This window comes from Miniopterus schreibersii (genome assembly GCF_964146895.1).
Source record: "Miniopterus schreibersii genome assembly, chromosome: 10".
NCBI lineage: Eukaryota > Metazoa > Chordata > Mammalia > Chiroptera > Miniopteridae > Miniopterus > Miniopterus schreibersii.
In genome coordinates, this window is record NC_138110.1 from 23,015,681 (window position 1) to 23,038,981 (window position 23,301).

Consider the following 23,301-nt stretch of genomic DNA (forward strand, 5'->3'; position numbering starts at 1 on the left):
AGAGGTCACCAGAGGTCATCGATTTAATTCTCAGACAAGGCACACACCCAGATTGCGATTAGATCCCCAGTGGAGGGGCGTGCAGGAGGCAGCCGATCAATGTTTCTCTCTCACTGATGTATTTCTCTCTCTCTCCCTCTCCCATCCTTTCTCTCTCTAAAATTAATAAAAACATATTTTTTTTAAAAAAAGGAAAAGAGACATAAGAGAGAAAAAGAGAGACATTAGAAAATATCAAATTGGCAATTGAAAATCCAACCATATTAATAATTATAATAAACATGAGTGGCCTAAACACTCCACTCAAAAGGGAGAGATCGTCAGACTAGATAAACAAGATCCAACTCTACAACAGACATACCTTACAAAGATATACTAGGTTGAAAAAAAATAATGGAAAAGATATACTATGCAAAGAATAACTATAGGAGAGCTGAAATGTCTATATCAACATCAGACAATATTACTAGATACGAAGAGGAACACTTCATAATCACACAAGGGCTAATATATCAGGAAAATATAGTAATTATACATGTATACATACATATAAAAATATATGCATTTAGGCTCAGAATACATGAAACAAAAACTAACAGAATGGAAAGGACAGCTAATTCAGCACTAATAGAAGACTTGAACATTATCAACCAACTCAACCCATATAAATTATATATAGAACACTCCATTCCTTGGATGGTTACGGGCATATACAACTGTATACAAGGTAACCTCAATTAAGATATGAACTACAAGAAGAAGAAAAAAAAATCAACTTTGGTTTGAACTAAATAGTGCTTATAGGAACACGGGTTTCAAACATAAATACAGAAATACAGATTTGGACATTACCAATATAGAGATAGTAGCTTTGAATAACAGTTCATCCAGGGAGAAAAAGAGTGAACAGAGAAAAAACTTGAATAGATTTTAAAGTTAAAGAAAAAAGCAAACCAGTTGCTTTATTGTATAAACTGGTAGGTAAAAAATTATCTTGGAGGAAAAAAGATATAAAGATATCCATTAAAGCACACACAGAAGTCTTCCTTCTTGCAATATATTCTCAGATGTTTAACAACTTCCTATAGACTTAGAACTGTGAGAAAAGACCATGATTAATGGGGTCTTATCTAAGGCCAACCATACAGGAAACCCTCCTGAGGGTTTTAACATAGCAATGTATAAAATCATTAAGCATTTCAACATAAGGAAGGCTTGCCTTTTACACCTTTCAATTTCACCCCTCCTGAGCAACAACCATCATTAACCATCCTTTAACACCAATATACTGACACAAAAATGAATGAATAAACTGAAACTGTATTGTCCTTCCTGATGTGACAAATACAAACTGAAGTCAATTTCTGTTACAAGTTTACTGTTGCTACAGGCACTTTCCGTTGAAACCACAAGCTGACACAAGCACAGCCCATTAAATTAAACTGCTTCTAGGCAAGATTTTGCTCTACAGTCATGTAAAATGGGGCATTCTAATTGCTAGCACTCCAGGATCTGTTTATTTCATATCACTACCCTAGAACTCTAAGAAATACAAACATGATCTATATGAACCAGTTAACTAACATTGATTCTCCACCATGTACAAGCCATAGTATTTGATAATTCATGAATTCCTACTTTGCTCTCATGCACAAAACAATATTCTAAACTAATATTTAGACAAAAAAAGCAACTTTGAAGAGGGTCAATGTTTTACTAACAAAACAAGAATGCTTTTTCCTACTAGAGTAGAGGCTATAACACTTCCCAGTCACAGAAATTTAAGTTTAAAAAAAAAGAAGCCTTATAAGTGATCCTGTCTATTCCCTTGCACTACAGGATAGCCCAAATAGGACACCTTCTTCTCTTTTATCTAATCTAGCTTCAAATACCAAGTGATAGGACTTATATCAACTTCCCTTGAGAACATATGTTTCTAATTGAATTTATGGCATAGTATTTTCCAAGATGTAGTCTACTGCAGCCCTTCGTTTCATTTAAAATTGATAATAAAATTTCTGCCTACATCTGTGACCAACGTATGCATCTCACATATAAAAACAGCCAACAAGAATTGCACTAAAGCCCGGCCGAGCGTGGCTCAGCGGTTGAGTGTCGACCTGGGATCCAGGCGATCAGGGTTCGATTCCCAGTCAGGGCACATGCCCGGGTTGCGGGCTCGATCAATGACTCTCTCATCACTGATGTTTCTATCTCTCTCTCTCTCTCCCCCTCTCCTTTCCTCTCTCTGAAATCAATAAAGATATTTAAAAAAAAAAAATTGCACTAAAGATCAGCCTCTGAGGTGATTCTGCTTATTTTCAATATTTAAATTCCTTACCCACTTCCCTCCCCTACCCCGCCCCCCAAAAAACCTATACCCACACAAATTTTCAAAAGTACCAGTAAGTGGCTGATAGACCACTATAAAACAAACTTGGGTACTGAGTTCTCTGCTCTTTAAATCAAAATTGATTCTGTCCTCCAAGTTTTTTTCTTTTTTAAGAAACATTTGATTAAAATATTAGCAAAGAGAAGTCTACAGATAAGTAAGCAACTTGCCCTGGCTGGGTAGCTCAGTTGGTTACAGCCATCATCCTGATACACCAAGGCTGTGGGTGTGACTCCCTAGTAAGAGCACATATAAGAATCAACCAGCCCAGCCGGGCGTGGCTCAGCGGTTGAGCATCGACCTAGGATTCAGGCGATCAGGGTTCGATTCCCAGTCAGGGCACATGCTCAGGTTGCGGGTTCAATCAATGACTTTCTCATAATTGATGTTTCTATCCCTCTCCTTTCCTCTCTCTGAGATCAATAGATATATTTAAAAAAAAAAAAAAATCAACCAATGAATGCATAAATAAGTGGAAAAATAAATCAACGTTTCTCTCTCACACTTCCTCTCTCTCTCTAAAATCAATAAACTTTTAAAAAAGAAGTATATAACTTGATGGATTTTTTATTATTATTAATATATCCATGTAATGAGCACACAGGTACAGAATCTTTCAATCTCAAAGCCTTCGTGCTACCCTCTGGTCATTACCTGCCCTTTAAAAGTAATCATTATTCTGACCTTTATCATCCCAAATCAATCCTTCCTGTTCTTAACCTTCATGATGATATAAATAAATAGGGATACTCTATGTTCATGGGTTGAATGACTTATTATTGTTGAGATGGCAATTCTTCCCAACTTGATCCATAAATTCAATGTATTCCCAATCAAAATTCCAGCAAGGTATTTTGTAGATAATGACATATGGGTCCTACATTTATACAGAAAGACAAAAGACTCAGAATAGTCAACAGAATACTGAAGGTTGGAGGACTGACACTACCCAACTTCAAGACTTATAAAGCTACAGTAATCAAGACAGTATAATACCAGCCAAACAACAAATACATAGATCAATGGAACTGAATATAGACAGCCCAGAAATAGACCCATATAGTCAACTGAACTCTGACAAAAGAGCAAAAGTAATTCAATGGAGGAAAGTTCTCCTCAATAAATGGTGCTGAAACAACTGGATATCCATTTGAAAAAAACTTAATCTAGACACAGACCTTACTTACACCTTTCATAAAAAATAACTGAAAGTGGACTACAGACACAAATATAAAATGAAAAACTACAAAACTCCTAGTTGAAAACAGAAAATTTAGCTGAACTTAGGTTTGGCAATGAGTTGTTTTTGTGTTTTTTTAACTGATTTTAGAAAGAGAGGAAGGGGGGAGGAAGAGAATCATCGATTTGTTGTCCCACTTATTTATGCATTCACTGGTTGACTCTTGCATGTGCCCTGGCTGGGGTTCGAGCCTGAAACTTTGGTGTATATTGGGACACTCTAATCAAATAAGCTACCTGGCCAGGGCTGTTTTAATATATAACACCAAAAGCACGATCCATGAAAGAAAAAACTAATACGTACACTTCATTAAAACTAAAAACTGCTCTGCAAAAGACTGTCAAGAGAATAAAAAAGTATTAAAATGTCCAAGTCATACCTTTAAAAAAGGAAAACCAAAAGGCACACATCTTTCTTGCTCTCACTTCAACTGCCAAACTTTAAGAACTGTCAGCTTTTCTAATTCCTTATCTTCCACAGCTCAACTCAATGCAATCTAATTTCTGTTCCCACTATTCCATCTAAAGTTTTGCTAAGGCTACCATTACCTCACATCACCAAATCCATGAGACTGTTTTAGTCCTCACTCCTTACCTTTCAGTGATTTCTGATACTGTTAACCATCCATTTTGAAAATACCCTTCCATGGACTTCTGTACCATCACACTATTCTGGGCTTTGCCTCCTTCCTCTCCAACTCTACCTACTTATATCTCTTTTGTTGACTCATACTTCTCATCCCTTTAAATTTAGATTTTCATGACCTAATCCTAGGCCCCATCTTATTTTACTTCTAAGTGTTATCATCCACATCCCTATCTCCTAAATTCATATCTGTAACCCAAAAGGCTCTTCCAAAGATCTCCAAATCTAGATGATCAACTGTCTACTTGACATTCTATTTAGATTTTCTCAAAGATACTGCAAATTTAAGACGAAAAAAGGAAGGAAAAAAAAAAGCCAAATCTGTTTGTGCCCTAGCAATCAATTAATGTGCAATAAATCTGGTATCATTACCAAATCCAAAAGCATGCCCCCAAATCCTATTCCACCATCAAGTCCTATCAATTTGGCCACCCAAATATTCTTCAAGTCTTTGCATTTCTCTACTGCCTAGTCCAAGCTACCATAACCTACTACCTGGACTATTATAATAACATTAGTGGTCTCCCCACATCCACTCCTGATCACTACAACTGCAACCAGAACTGTTTCTGTTTAAAAATCAAAACCTGATCTTGTACCTCTGGCTAAACTCTTTAAAATACTAAAAAGAAAGACTAATACAGAACATATTTAATTCTGCTAATAGGTATCAAGTATCTATTAGCTAGTACCTAGTGTGTCAGGCAACACACTAGGTTTGGGATTACAAAAATAAATAAATCACGATACACTCGAATACAAAGACAAGTATCTGTTGAAAACCTACTGTTTTAAGTGTTTCAGGGTAAAGATAGCAAACAGCTCACACAAATGAATTGGATGAGTACAAGTAGGATAGAACTGGGTAAGTACTCTAGGAGAGACCTCTAGACATTCACAAGATCAGAACTACAAAAAGGTGTGTACATGAAGAAAACAGTAATTTAACTGGGATTGTAAAGGTAAGAACGATTTCAGTAAATAAAAACAAGAGTAAAATGGGCTATTACAGAATCTCAAAGCTATACTCCATAACCAGAGACATGAGAAAAGTCAAAAGAAACAAGCAAGGTCATAGGTACTAAACTCAATACCCAGGAAGAGATTTCAAAGTTTTATCTGAGATCACTTAAAGATGATTATATTTAGATGAGAGGTCTATTTTGACAAAGAAAATAAGCCTACAGAAACAAAACCGATGTCACTCTCAGCACTAATACAATATGGTAGTAGCACTAACATGGTGGTAGCCATGAAATATGGTGATCCAACATCTTTTAAAAATGAAAACAAATAAAAGTTCATAAAAACACCAGTCCTTTCCTGGCCGGGTGGCTCAGTTGGTTGAGCGTCATCCTGCGCACCACAAGGTTGCAGGTCTGATTCCTGGTCACGGCACATACCCAAGTTGTGGGTTTGATCCCTGGTCAGGGTGTGTATGGGAGGCAACAGATTGGTGTTTCTCTCGCTCTCCTTCCTCTCTAAAATCAATTTTAAAAACAAACAAACAAAAACACCAGTCCTAAGGCTAGAAAAGAAGGGAACTTGAAGTGCTGCTGTGTGTCCACTGACAAATTATTAATGTTTGCTAAGCCTTGGTTTCCATTTGTAAACTTAAGTCCTTGGTAGGATGAAGTGAGTAACACATTTAAAGCACCCAGTGCATAACAAGCACAAAGTCAAATATCAAGAAATAGTATTTGTTAATCTTTATAAGCCACTTCCCTATAATCAAAGTCATCTGGATTCATTTATACATTCAATACATATTTACTGAGTACCTAGTGTCAGTGACTTTGCTAGGCAATGGGAAATATACAGTACCTTTCAAACAGAACTTAGAGTTTAAGAAGAGACAATCAAATAATCACACAATTGAATAATCACACAAATAAACAAAATGTATTACTGTGGTTAAGTCTGGTAGAGAGAAGGTATGTTGGCACCATTAAAGGAGAAAAAAAGAGGAATGTAATACAGCCTAGAAGATCTAGGAAGTCTTCCCCGAGGAGTAAATATGAACCTACTGTTTTAAATAAAGGAGGGAGCCCAGCTGGGTGTGGCTCAGCAGTTGAGCATCGACCTAGGATCCAGGCGATCAGGGTTCGATTCCCAGTCAGGGCACATGCACAGGTTGCAGGCTCGATCCCCAGTAGGGGGTGTGCAGGAGGCAGCCGATCAATGATGACTCTCTCATCATTGATGTTTCTATCTCTCTCTCTCCCCCTCTCCCTTCCTCTCTGAAATAAATAAATAAAGGAGGGAAACATAGATTTACGCTGATTTGTACTTCAAGGAGACTCTGGCTGCATAGTGGAGACTGGATAGGAAAAAAGACAAGAGTAAATTGTCAGTAGAACAATTTGAAGGCAAGGCAAAAAAAGTACGGTAGCTCTGGATTAATGGTAGTGGCAACAGAGAAATGTGGACGAGTTTGAGAGATCATAGAGTAAATATGGGGCATGAGAAAAGATGGTGTCAAGTAAGGCAGTGAAACTATTCTGTTAGATACTGTAATGATGAATAGGTAATAAGACATTTGTCAAAACCCACAGAATGGTTATTCGGTGTTATTCAACACAGAATCTATTTTTCAATGCAAAAAGTGAATTCTGATTTAAACTTGGACTTTAATAATATAGCAATATTAGCTCATCAACTGTAATATATGTAAACTAATGCAAGGTGTGAATGGGGAAAACTGAGGTGCGGTATATAGAAACTGTCTGCACCTTCTGCAAACCTAAAACTACTCTTAAAAACAATGTGTGTGTGTGTGTGTGTGTGTGTGTGTGTGTATTGTTGTTGTTGTTAATCCTCACCTGAGGATATTTTTACCCACTAATTTTTTTTTTAGAGAGTGGAAGAAGGGGAGAGACAGAGAGAGAGAAACATCGATGTGAGAGAGACAGATACATCTACTGGTTGCCCCCGCATGCACCCCAAACAGGGCCAGGGATCAAACCTGCAACCAAGGTACATGCCCTTGACTGGAAATTGAGCCCAAGACCCTTCAGTCTGCGGGCCAACGCTCTAACTACTGAGCCAAACCGGCTAGGGCTACTATTAACGTATTTTAATGCTGAGGAAACTTGTTCGCTTGGAGCTGCTGGGAGCCAATTTTGCCCTCATGAGAGGAAAGCCTAGCTGAAAATGAAGGCCCCCCCTTCCAAATAAATAAATAGCAGTAGAGCCCTGGCTGGGTTGCTCAGCTAATTGGAGCATCATCCTGTATACACACACACACACACACACACACACACACACACACACACACACACACACACACACACACACGTTGCGGATTCGATTCCTGGTCAGGGCACATACCTAGGTTGTGGGTTTGATCCCTGGTCAGGGCACATAAGAGAGACAACTGATCGATGTTTTCTCTCTCACATCAATGTTTTTTTCTCTCTCCCTTCCTCTCTCTCTAAAAATCAATAAAAACATATCCTTGGGTGAGGATTAAAAAAACAAAAAACAGTAGAGAGTGCACAAAGAGAGAAAAATCATGCCCAGATATCAAATGAGTTCCTAGATCCAAGTAGGCCAGAAGCTAGTTGCACACTGGACTTTCAGTTAAATGAACCTATTAAATCTCATTTTTGCTTTTTAAAAAATGCATGGGAAGCTGTGTGTGTGTGTACACATGCACGAGCACTCATACTATAGTCATAAACATTTCCATAGGAACTAGGGTCATAGCATACAGAAAAACCACTGCAGTTAATAACTGTACTTGTAGGCTTCAAGGAAAGGCAAAATAAGAACAATTTGCATTACCTTGGCCTTTGCTTCGGAAAGCTAGTGCCTCCAAGTGGCACTACTGGTGTTGCTAGTCAATTTTAGACACAGCATAAATACTCAACAATGACTTAATTATCCGACACCTCAAAGTTTTCAAAAAGTTTCAAGAGATATTTTAAAAAGTAAAAAGATACCGGCAATTTCAGTTTAAAACCCACTAAAAGAATGCTTCAGTCACTAGTGATTTAAAAAAAAAAATTGATGAATGTTTTATTGCATATTTGTAGGAATTTTTTTTAAGTTGTTATTTAAAAAGATACACAGAGGTGGTCTAACAATACTGACAATTATCTAAACAGTTCTATTTAGGTTTTTGGAACATTTTAATTATTTTTATTAATTATTGCTCATAGTTAACCTGGAATATGTAATCCTCATTTCTAAGAAAAGAATATGTAGGTCAATGGCCAAGATATATTTAGATAAATGTAGACAGGTATATTTAGAACAGTTTCTGAATTTCCAACCTGCTTCTTAACCTAAGACTAGATCATGCTACACAAGTAGCTTCCTCTAACCAAAATAAAAGTTCTGAATACCTGGATCTTTACAAAACTTAAATCAGGTTATACATTTAAAAGATAAGGTTTTAATTCAGACCCCTTTAAAACAAGTTTTCCTAGTATGTTTGAAATTTGATATTTAAAACCTGATTTTACCCACAAATATACAAGAATATATCTTTTGTATAAATTACGACATATCTACATTTTACACTTAAGAAGGTAAACAAGACTGCTCCTTTGATAATTTTCACTACCAACAAAACATGCATTGTTTTGATACATTTTATACAAACTACACAACCACCATTTCTTCGTTATCTTTATATTGGAAGAAAACTGTAAGTTTCCCATGCACTTATTTTAAATTAAGCCCAACGCATACCAAATGGTTAATCAATAAAAATTAAAACTATGCCATATAAAGAGGGAAGGAGTTGCCCTGGCCAGTTTGCCTCAGGTTGGTTGGGCATCATCCTGTGCACCAAAAGGTTGCAGGTTGGACTGGTTCAATTCCCGGTCAGTGCGTAGGCCCAGGTTGTGGGCTTGATCCTAAGTAGGGGACGTGCCAGAGGCAACCAATTGGTTTTGCTCTCACATCAATGTTTCTCTCTCTTCTTCTCTCTTTAAAAATCAATAAAAAATCTTTTTTTTAAAAAAATGAGGGAAGTAGTTATTAAGCAATACAGTTGCAGTTTAAATAGCCTCCAACAGTCCACTATAAACACATTTTTAAGTTAATCTTCTCATAGGCTTAGCTTCAAAATCCTTAGCTGGCTTACAGTTTAAATATTCAACTATGCATGTTTATTACTAAATCTGTGAGTCAAAAATGATGCACTCCTAACGCTAAATATCAAAGCAATTGGACTATTTTTAAACTGCTGTAAAAACATTTCTTATATAAATGGGACTTTTAAGACAAAGTCATGAAACCACCAACAGGAATACAGCTAACCTTAGAAGTTTCTGCCTCCAAGTTATTCGTGTAAATGTCTTCACTCACCCCTTCACCCCCATTATATTACAATCTTCTTAGAAAACAGGGATTATGTTAATCATCTTCAATTCACTCACAGTTCCTAACACATAATATTTCATAAATATTTGTTGAACTGATGAACTGAATCATTTTTTAAAATTACCAAGACCACTAATAAAATAATTTGTTTGCTTAAAACTTAGTACTAGTGACTTGTATATAATAATATATTCTATTACATAGAATCAACATGATTTCTGATAAAGTAACTCTCCTTTTATCTTTCTACATAAAAACATAAGACAAAACTGACACAACTGCTAACAGTCTAGTAAAGCTGTTTCCTTACATTTAGAATACTGTATTATAAAATGATTGTGGCCTGGCCATGCATGGCTCAGCAGCTGAGCGTCGACCTAGGATCCAGGCCATCAGGGTTTGATTCCTGGTCAGGGCATGCGCCCGGGTTGCGGGCTGCAGCCGATCAATGACTCTCTCATCATTGACGTTTCTATCTCTCTCTCTCTCCCCGTCTCCTTTCCTCTCTCCGAAATCAATAAAGATATATTTTAAAAATATATATAAAATAAAAAAGAAGATTGTGTATTTATACATAAAGATGCAAAAAAACAAAAACAGACGCTACAAAACTTAAGAGGTAGAGAGCAGTATCTTACTAAAAAATAAAATTAAGCCCCATCTCCCAAGATGTTTAGGCCTAGGAAAAGATTCCACTGCATCAATAACAGTGATGTTAACATATCTTTTGAAATTGAAAAATTAACCTCTTTTCTAATTCTTATATATGAACACCAACTTAATTTAATGATAACAGTACTCTTATCTTAAACAAACACCAATATTGCAAAACAAATTTTGCTTTCGAAGGACGTCTTTCTGTTATGGGTCAGGATTTGGGGTTAGTTTTTCCACTGAGAAGTTGTAGCATGGATAATGTGGCCAGAGCAGGAACCAAAGATCAGGACTGAAGGAAAAGCACTATAGGATTACAATATAGAAAATGGCCCTTTTCTCCGCAGCAACTCTTCCCTTCCCTTAGCTCTCAAAACTAAGAGGTTGAACAGGCTATAAACAAGATGCAGTATAAAAGACTCAGAATTGGGAATGATAAAAGGCATTCAGAGTGAGTAATGACCACTAAATTAACGGAGCTAGGCAATAAGCATCAACAGCTGCTAACACCAGAGACCCAAACATTATGGGCTTCCTGAAACAAGTACTCATCATCATCTATAAAGCATTTTTGCCCCCTTAAAGGAAAAAAGAAAAAATGAGAATATACCTCGTAGAAATTTAATCTGATCAAGCTTCTAAACCTAATACCAATTAACAAGAAACCCAGGAGACAGAGGAACATGTTTAATACCACCACATGAATGTAACTGGCAAACTCAAACTGGGAAAACTCTCGTTTCTTCAACAAAAAATTTGCCAGGAATAAGACATGGAGGGGAACCTATAGATTACAAAACAATGCACAGACCTTATTTGACTCTTGATCTGAATGACTGTAAAAACACATTTATGAGATAACAGAGATATCTGAACCCCGAATATCATGATATTAAGAAATACTGACAATTATTTTTCAGTGTGATAATAGGTACTTGGTATTTTTTCCTTCAGGAGTGAAGTTAAGAAACTGGAATGCTAAAAGGTTGGTATACAGAAAGGGAGCACTAAAAATTAATGAAGCTCAATGATCTGACCTAACCAGAACTGAAATATAAATTCTGAAACTGCAACCATGGGAAGAGAGCAGCTTTGCTTGCTTGCCAACCAATCTTTTCTCCACTGATATAAGCTCTATAAATAGGTCAAGAGTGATAATGGCTGCTCAAATCACTTCATGTGGCAGATACTACCACAACTGACATGTATATGGCCTGATACCAGGACTATGCATAAACAAGCATCAAGTAAGAAGGCAACAAGTTATCAAATGCAAAGAATTCCCGGTGGCTGATAAGAGACTCTAAGACAGGGGTGGGGGAACCTTTTATCTGCCAAGGGCCATTGGGATATTTATAACATCATTCTTGGGACATACAAAATTATCGAATTAAAAATTAGATCTAAAAAAAGCTCCTAGATTTACTGAATTTCGAGTCCTGCCTGCAGTTGCCTTGGCAGGGCCAAACCAAATGAATATCCAAGGGTCAGAGGTTCCCCACTCCTGCTCTAAGTATTCAAAAGCACCAATAGTGTAAATTAAGAAAAATTAAAAATACAGGTTCTAGATTTCCTCCAAGAATTCTGTTCAAGCCGTTTTCTATCTCCCTCAGAAGACAGTACACACAAAGATGAGTCGCCACATGCTGGGACCTGAGGTTCCCCAAAATAAATGTTGCAAAAAGCCTATCCACTTATACATGCCCTCAGGCTCACAGCAAATTGTTTAGTGGATTGCAGTGCCGAAAAATAATGGGAAACCCTTGATGATAAAACGCTGGTTTAAGAATAAACTATACTTTTATATGCTGGGTTAAAACAAAGGCAGACAGGATACTTCTTAAAATCTTAACCACATGAGGTTTTTGTTATTAATACAGAAACAAAACGGTACTGTTTTCCTAGAATTTTAAATCCACATCCAACTTCCCTCTCCCCAATAACACCTTTCTCTAATTATAAGGCCCCCAACAAAATGGTAACTCTGGACATGATAAACATTTTTTGTTTTTTTAACCAGACAACTCAGTAAGAAATAACTTCCACTGATCCCTTTGGTATCTTGTTTCCCTATGCTAACAATGCTAATGAAAACTTTAATTTCTAGATTACCTAAACACGATCCTAGTTAATCCAGATTCATGAGAATGGCTGCATAAGGGGTTTTTTTTTGTATAAGCTTTAACAGATTTAATTTTGTTCCTCTTTGAACATCAGAAGTAATTTACATGCCCGGCCAGGCGTGGCTCAGCGGTTGAGCATCCACCTAGGATCCAGGCAATCAGGGTTTGATTCACGATCAGGGCACATGCCTGGGTTGCAGGCTAGCTGATCAATGATTCATCACTGATGTTTCTATCTCTCTCTCTCCCTCTCCTTTCCTCTCTCTGAGATCAATAAAGATATATTAAAAAAAAAAAGAAAAGAAGTAATTTACTAATACATGGACTTGAATTCCAGGCAGAGTTAAAAAGTACTTTGTAAATGGAATGGCAGTACAAAAAGAACATTCAAGACTCCAATCATTTTAAGTTTAGAGAGCCATTTAAGAAAAGAGCTATTTTCATGCCTTATTTAAAATGATTTTATAAAGGAAAAGACTAACTATAGTTGTTTTGTTATACAGTACTTTTCGCTCCTACTTTTCTTCTCCACATTTTAGAGCAGGAAAGAAACTTAAAAATCATCTGGTTCACACCCGGCCAGGCATGGCTCGGTGGTTGAGCATCGACCTAGGATCCAGGAGATAGAGGTTCAATTCCCGGTCACCCTGGTTGCGGGCTCGATCCCCAGTTTGCGGCATGCAGGAGGCGGCCAATCAATGATTCTCTTGATTTTTCTCTCTCTCCCTCTCCCTTCCTCTCTCTGAAATCAATAAAGATTTTTTTTTTTAAGTTTTTTACTTAACCAGCTATAAATACCCACACATACAAATAAAAATAAGTTCTGTGGAGAGAGTTCTACTTTTGCTTAATCTTACTTATCTAGAAAATACTCATCCAGGTAGTTTTAAAATTAAAGTCAAATTAATAACAGGATTTAACCATCTGTCTATTGACTATTAAGTGATAGAATCTGAGCAAGAGGAGTGAGGTCCCTATTTTGAATAAAGACATGAAAGAGAACAGAAACAAACTTAAAATAAACACTGTAAATTAAAGCCACAAATCTTACGACAACCACTGAATCTGAGTTACACTGGTTCTTTTACTACAGTAAAATAACATTTAAATTACCTCTACTATTATCAGCTGCTACTACTGTTATGATAAATGTGTATAATATATACAACACACATTTCCTTCTCCCTAGCAATTCAGGAACACAGAAAAGAACAAAATAAGTAAAATAGTTTTGCGTGTTTTTTTAATCCTCACCCAAGGATATATTTTCATTGATTTTAGACAAAGTGGCAGGGGGAGGGGGAGGGGGAGGGGGAGGGGGAGGGGGAGGGGGAGGGGAGGGGGAGGGGAGGGGAGGGGAGGGGAGGGGAGGGGAGGGGAGGGGAGGGGAGGGGAGGGGAGGGGAGGGGAGGGGAGGGGAGGGGAGGGGAGGGGAGGGGGTAGTGGGAGGGGGGGAGAGAAACAGACATAGATGTGAGAGAGAAAACATCGATAGCTTGCCTCCCGGACTCGCAACAACTGGGAATCGAACCAGCAACCTTTTTGGTATATGGGATGATGCTCCAACCAACTGAGCCACACCAGCCAGAGCAAGCAAGATACTTTTTGGTTTCACCCTGTTCCATTCTTTTAGCACAAGGACTTGTGGGTTGAGTGTGAAAACTGACTGAATGAACATCAATCCCACTTCTGCTGAGAAAAACTGCCCACACAGAAGCAGAAAACACTGTTTACTGTATTTCCCTTAAATTCAGTCATGAGTCCTTAAGGAGTAAAGGAAAGTAGGTACAATTAAAGATAAAGGCTAAGGATTTAGAAAAGTTCCATGACAAAAGTCAAATTTAAATTTGACTGAAATTTGAGAACTAAAAAATAACTATCAAAGAATCAACCCAAAATAAAAAAATACAATTTCTACTCATTGAAATGAAGGCTAAAGAAAAATCTTTCAACAGGAATGCCTATCTCATCTTTTTTATGTTCCACCTGAATTTTTTTCCCCCCTAAAAGTAGTAACTCATTAGCAGGCTAAGGCACTGTACTTTCACAACCTGGCCCTACCTTCTTCTACCCTAATCCCTCTGTAAACTCAAGGCAGTGGCCACACTTACCATTCAAGATCATTAATACTCTTGACTTTGCTGTTCCCTAGCCTGGAATGCCCACCTGGAAATCCACCTCAAACCTCAGGTTTAAATGTATAAGTTCCTGCAGCATCAGGATCTTGTCAGTCTTACTCATCACTATAGCTCTAGCAACTAGAGCAATACTGGCACACAGTAAGCGATTAAGTTAGTGTTGTGAGAATAAAGAGGTGCTGCCTGAATGTTTTGTCATCTTTGTTTTCTCAATAGCTCTTCTCCCTTTCTATAGTCTCATAATTTTTGCTGTTATTAACGTGTCTACTTCATTTTTACTATATAATTACAGCTATCCAAGAAACTTTCTTTGGCCCCAAACCCTTTCCTAAAACAATAGAGAATATTGAAATCAGTATGGTTCAAAAGAAAACAGTACATTTTTCATCTTTTACAGGTTTTCTCAAGTATTGTCAATTCAGTAAACATGTCCCTGGTAAGATGCAGAAAAATTAGAAAGTTCTAAAGTGATTTACCAAAGTTACAAACATAGGGTTTGGGTCTCTAGCACATATCAATTCCAAACTTTAAAAGAAAAAAAACAAAAACATCTTAATTACCCATATATCAAGTCTATTCATGCACACATCTGAACAAAACCATAGATACCAGCAAAACAACCCTTTGAATAATGAGTGACTACACAAACTCCCAGAAGTTACTAGTCATATAGTAAGGAGACTTAAGTTACCAATGTCACTTATGAAAATAGAAACCTTTGAAGGACATACATTCAGCATTTAGTTCTAACAGAACTGTAATAAATTAAAACTTAAAGTTTAGTTTATCTTTAATATATTGGTCTTAGATAAATCATGAAAACTATAAAACAAAGTATTATGACACTCTTTCATAAATGCATTTAAGAGTAATATAAACTGAATTAGTGAGTAATGTAACAACTACTCTGTGAACTTAATATGAAGCTGATTAACAATGGGAAAGTTTCCAGCTCCAAAATCCAGTCCCTCACATTTTTCTTAAAAAGATGTCAGGAAAAAAATTTTCCATTAAGAAATCATATTTAGCTGATGCTTTAGATATTATTATGTTTCTCCCTGCCTTTCATACTGCATACACCTATTCTGAAATTTACATCTATAATATTAACATTATGAAAAAGATGCGGTTTGAAGTTTTAAGATTACAGTGGTACTGAAATCTGAAGGAATCTAATTTAGAAATGTCTAAAAATATTTTTATTTCTCATTTCATGGAAGTGCAAGAAATTTCCACTTAAGCTCTTTTTAAAGTAACATTCAGATTATAATAGTAAATTTCATCTAATCTCCTGAATTCAAATGTAATTCATAATTTTATATTTATTGAGCATAAAGTACTCGACTAGACATTGTATTAGCCAGGTTACTCTCCCAAAATATTACACTTCCTACAAAAAAAAAAAAAAGGTTAGCGTTGTGACTCCTCAGGACATCGGGTAATAACTATCAATTGTAGGTCCCTAAAAATGAGTGTTAAACCAAAAGGCAGTGCTCTTACTCGAGGAATCCACATTGTCAGGATCAGCAAAACTACAGTAGAAAGTTAATAGCCTCCATCCTTAAATATCCCAGAAGAAAGGAATTCAAACTTAGGCTATTATTGTGTAGTGCCCAAGGACACTACACAATAATAGCCTAAGCAAAACTGCCAGATGTATTTGTAATTAAGAGGTCCAACCTTGACAAAGCATCATCAGTGGAATTTTCATCCTACTGGGTGGAAGGATTCAGAAAGTAAAAGTTCAAGTAAGAAACCAAAAGCACATCCAAGGATAAACTGCTCAAGAGGCTCAATCTGGGAGAACAAGCACAGACGTTCACTCCTTCAACCAGTGAGCATCTATTCTGTGACAATGGAGAAGACGATTTAAAAGGCAGAATGAATGACGGGCAATTGGTTCTTTTGGGAGCTGCTGCTCCAACAATACACTGAAGTCGGTGTTATGAGAAATAAAGTACAAAGTACGAAGTGCTACTGGAGAAAGAAAGAGAGCTCCCTGGAAGAGTCAGAGAAGACGATGATCTTTAACTTGGGGCTCGTCATTTTACATCCTCGCCGGTTTTTTAAATAAAGTTGACAAACTCACTAGAAGAAATCAATTTTGGAGATTGACGCATCCCTCCCAAGGACCAGAAGCGTCTGCTGACAGAAAGAAAGCGCCCAGAGGCAGACAGCGCCAAGGCTAAGAAAGCCTTTTCTCCCTCCTCCTAGGCCACTGCAGCCACGACGCTGGGGCCGCCGCCTGGGCTCTCGGGAGTAGGGGCAGGTGTCAGGGCCAGACCCCGGCCGGCGGAGCCCGCAGAGTTGGCAGAGCTGCAGCCAGCGCTTCCTCCGCCCGCCGGGGCGCCGGAAAGTTGCGTGAAGGCAACTCCAGGGCCGTAAAGTCGCTCTGCAGCGCGGCCCACGGGCTGCGGCACCTCCAACCTCCTCTCGGCCCCCGGGGAAAGGGATGCGCCTTGCCCGGGCCCCAGCGGTACGAGGAAGGAGAGGGGGAGCTCGACCCGCCAACTCGACCAAGCCGGGAGGAAGAAAGGGTCACCAGCCGGCGGGCGAGCAACAAACCCCTCGTTAGCCCCAACCCGGGCAGCGCCTCCTGCCAAGTCCGGGCGCGAACACACGGCGTCGGCCAGCAGGCCCATCACAACCCCAGCGCCCGGACGCCGCAGAGCCCGAGCTAGCGCGACCCGCACCCCTCCGACTCAACCCGATCCCTCCCCCGGACGCAGCTCGGGTCCCGCGGCTCGACTAGTAGCCAGGCCGCTGCCCTGCGCCTCTTCCCGCCTCACCTGCGCTCCGCGGCGGCTCCGCACCTCCTCGCCCGCTCCGCGCACTCCGTCGGGGCACGCACCGACCTCCCGGCCAGAACACGCCGGCCGCGGTGACTCGGAACACGACCGTCACCGCCGCCTTCTCCTCCTCAGCACAAGACCCGGGGCGAGCTGAGAGTCGCAGTCAGAGCCCCGCCGCCTCCGCAGGCTCTACCACAACCAAGACCCTTCACTCGTCCGCGCCGCCCGGAGAAAATGTCACCAGAGGCCGTTCTGCTGGGCGCCTCATTTCCGCCCGGAACCACAGAGCCCGCGCCGGTCGGCTAGAGCGACCACTACGGAGGGAGCCTCTAGGGACCAGAGCCTGAAGCCGAGGGAAAGCCAGACAGCGCCATCTGGCGGGAAGGAACGCGCGCTCCTCCGGCTGCAGAGAGCCGGGGGCGCTGGCACCGGCTTCCCGGGATTTTTTTCCGCGCTCCCTCCACCTGATCCGGCAGCTCCGCTCCAGAAATCTTTCTCGGAGGTTCGACACAAGCCAAAGATAATACCCTAAGAAAAGAACAGCGCTCCCTTTCCCGTGCGCTGCTCCGTACTCACCCCTCCTGAAGCCTCCCTGAATGAAGCTCGTGGTGTCTGAATGCTTGAGTAACTCCAACACGAGGCACCTTTCCCTCCTCACTTTTTCGCGGACGCCTACCGCTCTGCTCCGGGATACTGGGCTGTACTCTTCACACGCAGCGGCGTCAACATCCCGTTCAAGTTTCTGGACGGGAACTTTGCAGGCGTCGCAGGTAGACCGCCACCTGCTGGTGGTACGGGGCGCGCTCCGCCCCTAGACGCGTTGCAGACGCCCCAATCCCCCCTCTGCGGGCCACTCTGATTTGCGGTGCTCCCAGAGCAGGGTGACGCACCGGCGCACAAGATGAGTTTTCCGGGGCTGAGATGCAAGAAACGAGCTGGATGCGGGACCCGGAGGGAAGGTGAAGTGGGCACAAGCCACCTGACCGGTAGAAGAGGTGCTGAGAACTTACCACACTGCTCAAGATATGGCCAAGAGGCTGCGCCCCCTAAAAGCAGGGTTTTGAGAAATAAATAAGGGTTTGAGAAGAAAATGTAAAGGGTATTTATATTTTCAGGAGCCATCCTGGAACCTGGTGTGACAACAATCCCCAAGAGGAGATTCTGGAAACACAGCCGTGGCCCCACACTCCCATTAACATCAGTCTCCCCTTCAGATCAAGCCCTTAAGCTCTCCTTATTTATTCTGACTTATTTATTCTGACTGCCTATAAACCTGGGGGTTTTCCATCGCTAACTAAATGAATAAGTTTATAAAATAATTGTATAATAATAGCTAATTTTCATTGAATGCCTACTATATGCCAAGCACTGTACTATGAATTTCAATGGATTCATTCATTTAATCCTCACAACAACCCTATGAATCTGGTGGTATTACTAGCCCATGGTGACAAAGGTGGAAACTGAGGCACAGAGTGGTAAAGGGACCTACCCAAGGTCACACATCAGTAATTAGCAAGACTGGACCCCCACACAGACAGCCCAACTCCAGAGCCTGCTTTCTCAACCACTACCACCAACTGCCTTCTTGAAATTAACTGAAAACATGGTGTGTGCCAGATAAACATTTTGTCTGTAGGTTATTTCACTCATTTGTTCATTTATTCATTTATTTCCCTGCTAGCTTAGCCCTCAAGGAATTTGAGAGCTTATGGGGTGGTCACAAGAGCCCAGGCTCTTTCAGGAGAAACAGAAAAGAAAATAACTACAAAGATCACAGCTATCAGCCTTGGAATGAATGAGTAAATAAATGTGGACTAATACATTCAGTTTTAAAACAATTCCTTGACAGTCTTACTTTGTTCAATGCTATAAAGATACTGATGTAGGACCCTCACTACTGATGTACCATCTTTGCTCCTCCTGTTTAATACCAATAAGTCGATTTTCTACAGTGAATGGATTGTGCATATTTCTGGAGGCTGATGCATTTGATATTAGTAGTATTATCCCTATTACTGCAATATTTAGATTGCTAAAAAGAGCAATTGCTTTATTCTACCCCCTCTGTAGGAGTATGAAGGGCTGGACAGTTGATCCTACTGCTGCCTTGGATTTGTCTCCTGGAACATCATATACTCAACTCTCCCAGCTCCTGAAATCCCGCCTCCATAAAACCACCTGGCCCTAACACCACCCACATCACCACCCCACTTACCATCACCCTCCATCCAATTCCCTCTACAGAAATTTCTGTCAAGTTTCCTCTGCTCACAGACACTGTCCTACAGATATGTCTACCCATTGGCCTCTCTGCAGTGTTATTACTAAATCATATTGGTTGCTTTCCTCTCAACTTCTCTTATAAGCCCTAGAGGCTAAGGCCAGGCCTCTCAGCATTACTGTTTGCTCATGATGTACCGCCCAGAATGGGTCTGGGCCTGCAGCAGGTGCTTGTGAGAATTGGTGACCTGAGCAGTAGCATCAGAATGTCACTGGCCTTGCTTTGACTATTCTATAGTCTGTTCCCTCCTGACCAAGCAGGTTACTTCCACCATTTGCCCCTGTAAGGTGGATACCATTATTAGAATCACTCTTTAAATAGGGAAAATGGGGGTCCAAGGGGCAGAACCTTCATCTCTGGGCTCTGGGCCACCCTCTCTTTTCCATATCAGATTGCTGAAAACTGGGCTACCCCTCCCTCAGCATAACCACCCCCTGTCCCAGCATAACCAGCACTCACTAGATTTCCCAGCACCTCTATACGGCAGTTGAATTGGGGTTGGGCACAGGAATGAACCTCTGCACTAAGGTGACCACATAACCTCAGACGACTTCCAGAGTTAACATTACTTGCTCTGCCTCAGAGCATTATTCAACAGAATTTAATTACGCCCTCCATATGGAAGGCCATCCAGAAGTATTCAAAGGATTCTGAGTAGCAGAAGGTGACAGGGTCATGAGGACCAGAGTCTCTGGAATCTGACAGATATGAATTTAGATCCAGTTCTGCCTCAGTTCCATAACCTCACTGAGCCTCAGTGTCCTCACCCGTCAAATGCAGATGATTCCTGATACAACCTTGCAGGCTCTTGTGAGGGGTAAGGGTGAAGTGAGTTGTGTGAGTTGTGTGTGTAAAGCTCTCAGTACAATTCTTGGCTCAGAGAGAACACTCTATTAACAGGGCCATTATTCTGATGGTGACACTCCAGGCCAGCACTTCCAACAGGCACAGACACACTGGTCAAGTACAGTGGCATTGCCATCTCATTAGGCTCACTTTTTCAAAGCAACAAGTTCATGTGGAACCAGAATGGAACAGGGCAGAAGGATGTCGTGAACGTGGATGGAGTCATTAGGTGGCCGAGAGTGATGGGAGGGACGCCTCACTCAGCTGCCTTCATTCTCTGGGATGGACAATCGAGGCTCTTCTGTCCTGGGCTCCAAGTCTCTCTTTCCAACCAGGTGATCCTTCTGATACTGCTTCTATATTGAAAGTCTGTAACTAACTTCTAATAAAAACTGGAAATAAAAGCGAAGGACAGTTAAATTTTTCGACAAGAATGTATTGATCTTTCATCTTTCAATGAAAAGAACAGCTCTCTGTGACCCAACACTCAACCTGTGGGGCCTCTAGGGTGAGAGGGACAAGGGGTTCCTCTGACATCCCACCTGAACCAGCATGTTCCCTTCACAACATTCACCCTCTCCTGTGCCTGTTATTCATGGTCTTCTTTCTTATGCACCTGACACACCCGACCATAGAGAGGGGCTAGGCCATGTTGCTCTGCTCTGCTCTGCTCTGGGGCAGGCACTCAGCACGAGGCTGTGAAGGCTGGGGAGACACAGAAACCTGAAAGGAGGAAGTGGTGCCAGGTGCCAAGCAGGTGAGAGGCTGGGAGGAGGGCAATTGGGCAATGCCTTGGGGGGGACCTGAAGCCTGCCTGACAGTTGTTTATAAGGAGGAAGAGTCATGCCACCCTTCCTCGTGGTCCTCATGGTGTCTGGCACAGGGCCTGGCAGACAGGATACATTCAATAAATATGTGTGACTGAAAGAACATGTGTGCAGAGAAGCTAACACTGGAGAGAAGGGAAAGGGCACAGAGGTGGAAAAGGCCCTGGGATGTCTGGAGGATGACAACTCAAGGGCAAGGCTGGGCAGCAGAGGACAGAGAAGGCCGGAAGGGAGGTAGGGAAGCTGAATGTGAGCATGAGGAGTCTGGGCTTCATTTTTAAAGCACTAATGGGGAAGCAGGTGTGACCATCTCACCTAGACTCCTAATGAGTGTTGTAGTTAAGACCAGCAGAAAGTGGCCCATCCCTGGCCCACTGACAACTTGAAGAGAAAGGAGAGTGATTGGTCCCAGGCCGACCACACCAGGAGGCAGATGGGTCTCTGGGAGGCGAAAGGGCTAAAACTGAGGACTGCTGAAAGAGAAGAAAGAAGGGAACGCATCGGGAAAGAAGGGAAGGGCCTGCAGCCCTAGGGGCCTTGTAGGTGGCAGAGAGAACACATTCCGAAGGCATACTGTGATTTGGAAGAAAGGGCTCAGGACTTGTAAGAGCTTCAGAGCAACTGGAACACTAACTTCATGTAGAACATCCTCTGACCTCCACCTTCCCCTCTACAGGTCTGAAAATTCTGGTATTTAAGTAAAAACAACATCAGAGGACCTGTGTTATAATTTAAAAAATACATATGGTCTTTGTCCTCAGTTCCTGGCACAAGGACGAAATCCTTGGAATTTCCTGAGTGATAGGACTGCCTTCAGTTATTAAGAGATCCCTTTCAACCTGAGTTGATAGTAATAAGTTGACTCTTGGTGGGCCCCTAGGTAACTTAAGGATGAGGGCTGATTGCCAGAGGAACCAACCTCAAGATGAGAGGGTTGGAGCTTTCATTCCCACTCACCCCCTCTGGGAAGGGGAGAGAGGTTGGAGATTGAGTTCAATCACCCATGGCCAATGATTTCGTTAATCATGCCTACATCATGAAACCTCAATAAAAATCCTACATGATGGGGTTCAAAGAATTTCCAGGTTGGTGAACACATTGAGATGCTGGAAGTATGGCTCACCTGGGAAGCGCACCAAAGCTCTGTGTCAACCTCCCCCCTCCCCACCGCCACCATTACCACTATAACCATGTTTCTCTTACATTTGGCTGTTCCTGAGTTGTATCCTTTACAATAAACCAACAATAGTAAGGTGCCTTCCTGAGTTCTGTGAGTCATTCTCGAGAATTATAGAACTTGAGAAGGAGTCATGGGAATCCATGATTTTAAGGTCTGCAGAGCTTAAGTGTGGGTAGCCTGGAGATCACACTAGTGACTGGCATCTGAAGTGGGACAGTCTGGTGTGACTGAACCTTGAACCTGCGGGGTTTGCACTAACTGGTGTCAGAATTGAACTCAATTGTTGGATAACCAGTCATTGCTGGAGAATTGGTGTCAGAAAATAATTACACAGAATCCTAAAACTTTGGCTTTCAATAAATACATTACATTTAGGGGTTTTTTTAATTACTTTTTTATTTTGTTTTTATTTTATTTTTTAAAATATATCTTTATTGATTTCAGAGAGAGGAAAGGAGAGGGAGAGAGAGAGAGATAGAAACATCAATGATGAGAGAGTCACTGATCAGCTGCCTAGCCTTGACCCGGGCATTTGCCCTGACCGTGAATAGAACCCCGATCTCCTGGATCCTAGGTCGATGCTCAACCACTGAGCCACGCCCGGCCGAGCTATATTTAGTTTTAAATAAACATGTTGCATTAAGCAAGACCAATCCTAGGCCAAATCTCTCTTCAGACTCCTCCTTCCCTATGACCGTGCTCACCTTTTCATTGGCAGCCAATGCTGCCATCACCCAAAACTCGGAAGGTGGATTGCTTTAATGTTTTGCCTCTCCCAGTAGTATTGAAACATCAAGGAGTGCCTCTGAGGAGGAATTAATCTTTCCTGGTGATATTTCAGGTACC

General features: G+C 40.9%; 1 protein-coding gene across 5 annotated transcripts in view; it reads right to left on the bottom strand.

Moving 5' to 3' along the window:
* The window catches only part of ARK2N (arkadia (RNF111) N-terminal like PKA signaling regulator 2N), a 67,440-nt gene extending 49,401 nt beyond the window's left edge, over positions 1 to 18,039 (bottom strand). For 2 of the 5 annotated variants that reach the window (XM_081148620.1, XM_081148622.1), the window contains exon 1: positions 17,316 to 17,609. The gene's annotated coding sequence lies outside the window, so the exon portion shown is untranslated. Of the gene's footprint in view, positions 1 to 17,315; positions 17,619 to 17,894 lie in introns of those variants that run through there. The other 3 variants (XM_081148624.1, XM_081148621.1, XM_081148623.1) reach the window with 3 other exon arrangements.
* Positions 18,040 to 23,301: the final 5,262 nt, after the last annotated feature.